The sequence below is a fragment of the Centrocercus urophasianus genome, unplaced genomic scaffold (genome assembly GCF_019232065.1).
Source record: "Centrocercus urophasianus isolate 14NV4802_14NV808 unplaced genomic scaffold, USGS_Curo_1.0 seq_11, whole genome shotgun sequence".
Taxonomy (NCBI): Eukaryota; Metazoa; Chordata; class Aves; order Galliformes; family Phasianidae; genus Centrocercus; species Centrocercus urophasianus.
Window position 1 is genome coordinate 25,175,936 of NW_024884253.1, and position 6,837 is coordinate 25,182,772.

A 6,837-nucleotide genomic window follows, 5' to 3' on the forward strand; every position below is an offset into this window, starting at 1 on the left:
TACATTTGCACAGAGCAGAAGAAGGAACCATGTCCTCAGCAAGACCTGGAGCTGGATACATAACACAGAACCATAGATTATTTTGGAAAACAAATGAGAAGGATTTTTGGGCTGTGACCAGTTTAATTGTGTTTATTGAACTGGATTTAGCTTCTGTTTTGGCAAAAGCTACACAAATATCCTTCGTCAGGTACCATCAAGGGCATGTTCCAAATGCAGTAACCGTACATAACAAAGTTATTTTTATGTATTATCCGAATGTCCATATACTGATGAGAAAAAACATAGAATCAAAAAATAAATCTGAGCAAACAGATTGAATGTTCAGAACAGACGGATTGTATAGTGATTCCCGGTGACAAGCAGCAGATAGGAAATCTTTTTGCAGGTAGTATTACCTTGGTGCCCCATCTATCTGAGCTGCTGGCAAAACTCCACGTACTAATTTAAGATGATATGGATGTTCTCATTGATTTCTGCCACCAGTTCCAACCACTGACATGTGAGATTTTATATGCAGCAGTCAGACCGGATGGTGAGTCAGAAGCTGAGGCAAGGAGATGTTCCACAGCTTCTCTTCTCCTAGCTGATTATAACCATCCTTTGCTACAATGCTTACTCACCAGTTGTGATTTTTCTCTCTGTGGACTCATCAATTGAATTAATCTACCCCTCTTCTGCCACATAGAGTATTCTGTTCCCTTGCTGGCATGAAAATATGTGTATGTTCATTCATGTGTATCTATGCAACAAGTTTCAACAAGTTTTTCTTTATTCAAGAAAATCTTGCCAAGTGAAGAGGTTACTCATGAAAAAATACATTGCGGATTAGACTTTACAGTCCTATAATGTGAAGATTTATTTTAACAAATGAATCCACTGTTAAACTGGCAGGTTCGTGCTCTGCAAGTAGAATGATCTAGATGGCCTACAACAGCCTTTAAGACTGTTCCACACCAATCTTTTCTGAATGATGGGATATCAATGCCTGCCTAATAAAGTTTCAGTACAACAGGAAAAAAACAAAACAGTAAAGAACCTGATTGTAGTGCTGCTTTTTTTCTGCATTTAGACAATTGCAGAGCAAGAGAATAGCAGAAATACTGAAAAATGAGTAACCCTTCAGTCAGCATCTGTGACCAGTGAACACCATGCTTCCACATGGGCAGCAGGGGTCTCAGCAAGTTAGCACAAGCAGCAGATTTTGCCAGGTTTCTGAAAATGACTAGTAATGCTTGCTTTTATTAATAAAAAGAAAACAGTTTCTATTCAATATTAACCACTGAAAGTTCAAATTGATTGAAATACAAAACAGCAGAAAGCAAAATTCAGTACAACTCAGATCATATCCTTGAGTAAAAAGTCATAACTGGGGAGTCAGCAAGAAGTTCCTTTTATAAAGAACTGGTAGGGAAGATTCTTTGCTTATTCCTTCACTCCCCATCAACTCCAAGATAAGGAGGATAATATCTGCGTCCGTGGCAAATATGATTTCGGCTTATTAAGGCCACACGAAGCAGATAGAGGAACTCTGGTTTGCAATGTTCAAAATATTTTACAAGGCTTCTTACAATGGCATTGAAATGGTCTGATGATGGACACCATGTAAAGAAACACTTATTTTAACTTTTAATTAATATTGTACATTTCCTCTTTAATGTAAATCCTAACTTGATTGCTACCTTAAAGGTAGAACACATATTCAGCTTTATCTGGATTTCACTCATTCCATGCCTTTTTCAGATTTTTTCAGTGGTAATTCTAGCAAAGTGCTGTAAGGCATTTGACGTGGAAAGAATTGCTTCTAACTGGCACCTCTACCTTTCCTGACAGAGACAATGAAATCACTGTTTCAATTATAGATCTTACACACTGTTGGGCAACAAATCAAGTTTCATCTGTTTATTCATGGGGCAGTAGCATTTGTTTAGCTATAAATTAAGGTATGTTGCAGACATTGATACCATCCACTGCTCTATGATGTCTGACAAGAAAAATTATTCCTTGTTTACACTCTTACTCCAAAAAGAATATTTATTATACAGGCAATGCACAACACTGTGGAACTATTAAATTAGAGCTCACTGGTTGGAAATCTGCAGTGTTAATGAAAAATCATCACTGATTTCTGAAATATATCAATTTTAATGGAAATGTCTTTGTTTTAAATTCAGTAGAGAATTTATCATAACTGTGAAAGATGATTGAGACATCAAGTGCAGAGAGAAAAGGATATGTAGGTTGAAAGTGACAGTCAAACAGCCTCTCAGTAATATACAGGGCAATGTGTCTTGTTCGTGTCTCAGGTCAGCAACTGATGTGGTGCATATCAGTTGGAGGCTCTTCACTGAGAGGGCAGTCAGGCCCTGGATCTCCCTGGCTGGGCTCTCCAGGTCACAGCTCCCAACTGCTAGAGTTCAAGGAGCGTTTGGACAATGCTCTCAGACAGAGTTTTGAATTTCAGGCACTGCTGTGCAGAGCCCAGAGCTGGACCTTGCTTGTCTCTTCCAACTCAGGATATTCTATGATTTTGTGATTCTGTGGTAATTGCTCCCGGCTACTTCTTTTCAGACTTTCATCCAGCTGTCCTCTCTGTAATGTAGGTAAATAGCTGCTATACTTTGCAAAACTCTGGCTAGAGAATCCTTCAAGTAGTGTTACGCATTTCCTATTGTGTGAAGGTCCACAAAAGGAGCTGTGGATGAGAACCAGGATCTTGTCTCAGGATGACTCAAAGAGGTAGGAGGATGATTTAACAGAGATATCTGTAGCCAGTGATATTCAAAACACTACAAGCAGTGTTGAAGGCAAAGTACAGGCGACGTGTGATGTGTGTGAGGGGAGTAAAGTGAGGCTGGGACAGCCTCCCTCATGCACCATTGTTTCTCTTTAGCTTTTCCAAATTTCTCCACGTTACTCTATTACCTGTATCTCCATTCCCTCTCCTCACAGAAACCATTTCACTTCTATTGGCAGACTTTTAATTACCTGAATTCTGTTCCTTCTGTCACCTCTTCCACAGCCAAGGAACAGAGGTGTGTATGAGGCCACCTTGCTGCTGTAGGAAAAAAACTGGTATAAAGCCCTGCCTGCACCTCTGCTGAGCAAAGAGCACTGTGGCTCAGCTGTGGGCTGTCATGACAAGGCTGTCAGGTACTTGTGTGCAACACTTGTACTTGTGTACAACGTTGGCTAGCATGGCAGAGGTTCACCACCTTCACCAAATATCTTTTGTTTGTCATATGAACAACATTCAGGAAGGAACTCAACTTTTCTCCCAGGTAGACAGAGATAGGACAAGGAAAAATGGTTTTAAACTATAGGAGAGTAGATTCGGATTTATCTGATATTGATCAGATTTCTTTTAGACTCAAGCAATATATTTTCTTCTTGAAACAGTTCAAGGAATACCAGTAAGTATTTAGCGTGAAAACTTCCTGTTCCATTCATGCAGTGCTAGTCCCTATTATGTGCCATTACACCAAAAGATTGTAATCCTGAAATAAAGTCCCTAAATGAACACCATGGTTAAAGGCAGCCAATATTACCGTCACCAATAGGGCACAGAAGCAACATGGGACTGTGATGAAATCGCTTTTTTGTTCTCTTAACTCTACCATCAGAATCACAAAGACTCATAAAATGGCTGAGGTTGACAGACCTCTGGGCCATTTGGCCCAATCCCTGCTCAGCAGGGACATCATCTTCAAAGAGGAGGCCCCTCAGCCTCTGGACAGTCTGTGCCAGTGCTCCAGCACCTCACAACACAGCAGTGCTGACTGGTGTTCAGAGGGAGCCTCTGTGCTCCAGTTTGTCCTGGCTGTGGGCACCACTGAACAAAGCCTGGCTCTGTCCTCTTTGAATTCTCCCTTCAGATATTTGTGGACATGGATGAGATCCCCCTGATCCTCCTCTTCTCCAGGCTGAATGCCCCAGCTCTCTCAGCTTTCCTCACAGAAGAGGTACCCCAAGCCCTTCGTCATCTTGGAAGCCCTGTGCAGGACTCCTTCTAGGAATATCCAGGTCTCTCTTGTACTGCAGTAGCCAGGCCTGAACACAGCACTCCAGGTACAGCCTCCTCAAAGCTGATCAGAATGGAAGGATCGCTCTCTTCTGCTCTATTTGTGATACTTTGCCTAGCCCAGCCAACAACCAGGCTGATACAAACTTGCTGGTGTAGTTGGCTTCCCTTTGATATACAGTGAATTTAGATGAGAGAATTCATTATAGTTATTAGTACTCTTAAAGTATTTGAAATCAATGGGTGTAAAGGAAACTCAGCCACAATCATTTCTCAGTAAAGGGTGCTTTCACCCTTTTTCAGTCTTTGGTGTTTTGTATTCAAATCAATCAAATCACAGAGTGAACTAACAGCAGCATATAGCCCAAGATGTCATCTCCTTATTCTGATGTGAACATAGATGCACTTGTGTGCCTGGGTGGGCAGGTCTGTGTGCTGCGTGTGCTCAGTAGGAGGTTAGATGAGAAGACAGTCTATTATTTCTGTGTTGGCTTTGGAGATCTCCAGTGTCATACAGAGGGCTTTGACCAAGACCAGCCACTTGGATACTGCACTGAGAAAGCACTAAGGCAGGAGTGATGGAAATGAAGACTGACTTACGCAGGAAATAAAGTTCAAAATATATCTGATACCATGGGTGTCTGGTATCTATGCTCAGATGATCAGCAATTTCTATAGGACTAGCATGGAATAAGCCACACCTCTGTTGTTCAATACCTTTGCTTCAATGCTTGTTTAATTACTCCTATGGAAGCAGAGGAAGCCTAGACTGTGCTGTAACTCAGGTTGCTTGTTATTAGCAAGTGGTATCAGAAATTGTGAATGTTGAGGAACTAGCTCCACCATGTGGACTATGGAAAATAAATATTAGGAAGTCTAGACAAAAGAAAACTTGAAAGGACTTCTGAATAATGACAATAAGGAAATACATTGTATTGTAAGAAAACACAGCAATATTTTGGTCTTCCTCTAGGTTATTTGTTAGCATTAAGTTCTACAGGGAGAGATATACTCAGAAAAACAGGCTATAGGATGATAGATGGGAGATATAGATTAAAAATAGAGTATAAATTTGATACTGCATTAATGCTAAAACCCCATTCTCTTACACAACTGTGAAGTGAGATGTATATAAAGTGTTATTTCTTTTTTGTACAATAGTACCAAGGTCCCCAGAGTCCTCCCAGTGACCTAGGTAGTAACACAGGCAGAACTGCTTCTGTATTGATAGCATTGGCATTCATTTCTGAGTTTTTCAGCACTGCTGTAATGACTGTTTTCACATAATGCCCGCATCTTTTCTGGTGGGTTGTCTGCAGGCAGAGAGACTGTGTATTTTACTTGCTCCAGCTGATCCATGCTGTCTGTGGGTGGAAGAGATAATACTGCTTTACGGTGAGTCCTGACACGGGAAGCATCTGTGGAGGGCAGCTGGCAGCCTCCCAAAGGAACTTCAGCATCCAGGTGGCCTGCTCTGCAGAAGGCATCAGGTGTGACAAAGGGATGAGGCTTCCAAAGGAGAAACATGGGGCTGATTGGCATTTATGGCAACTTACTGTATCAGATAGACATTCCTGGACAGAGGGCAAACATGAAGGAAAATACCTTCCTAAGAGGGACACTGTTCTGATTTGAGATACTTGAGGTATCATTTTGTTTATTTTAAGAAAATTAGTTTTTCTACCTTATAAGCTTCACTTCAGGGGTTCAGAGTTTTTTAGTGGTGCTTTTTAAGGAAAAGAGAGGTAGGAGACCTTACTTGTTCCAGTTCCCAACACCTGCATCTTGGTTGCTCTCTTCTGAGGTAGGTCCTGCAGTCTTGAACACACAGTGAATCAATATAAGAGGCAATTGCTGGATGCTTCACAAGAACATTCCTACAAACCAGTTACAGTAGACAGGCTTTCCTGTTCTGCAATGATTATATAACTTACTTCTTTTTCACAGGAAATGTAAGCATGCAAATTACTGTGCTAAGGAATAAGCCTATATATAAGTACTCACTGCAGTGCAGCTCACACTAAATAGACTGTTACCCAAACCTGTGTGCAACCTCTCACCTCATGGAAGGTAGTTTATCTGCTTTCATGTGCACTACAGGGATCTGAATAAATGCAGAAGAAAGGCAGATAGATGAGGTGGAACACACACTATGTAGCTTCACTTGCTGTGGACAAAAGACTTTGGGAGAAACATTTTATTTTGCTAGGCTCACTGACAAAATTAACTTTTTTAGACTCTAATTATTCAGATGATAAACAGCAGCAAGCACATGTGGGAATCTCTCCTTGAGATTCAGTAAAAATAATCTATATTCTTTTCATTTTGCAGTAGAAACACATAACCATAACTGCTTGTATACTTAGGGTCACAGCAGGAATTTACAGCTCATTTATGAACAACTGACTAAAAAATGATCACAGCTAGTGGGAAATTACTTCAGTCAATAAGAAAAAGCTTTGAAATGGTAGGAGTAAGCTTCTCATTCTCTAGTATTTGCTTATGTGATGTGTGAGAAGCTGCAAGAGTTTCGTCTGTCAAAACCTGAGATGGTAATTTATTTAAATCATTTGCCTGCCCTGCTGAAACTAATATATGCATTGTATGCATAAAAGTAATGAAGGATTTAGTGCACCACACTGATTAGGAGAATTTTCACAATTTATTTATCTCATTGGTGCCCAGAGGCTTTTTTCCTTTGTTTAAAATAGATGAGGTAGCAAAACATTACTATTTTGTTATTGACGCTATCAGTACCAATACTGTTCGTGAATGCAAGAAATGTAGTGGAACAAAACTATGCATGTTTTACATGA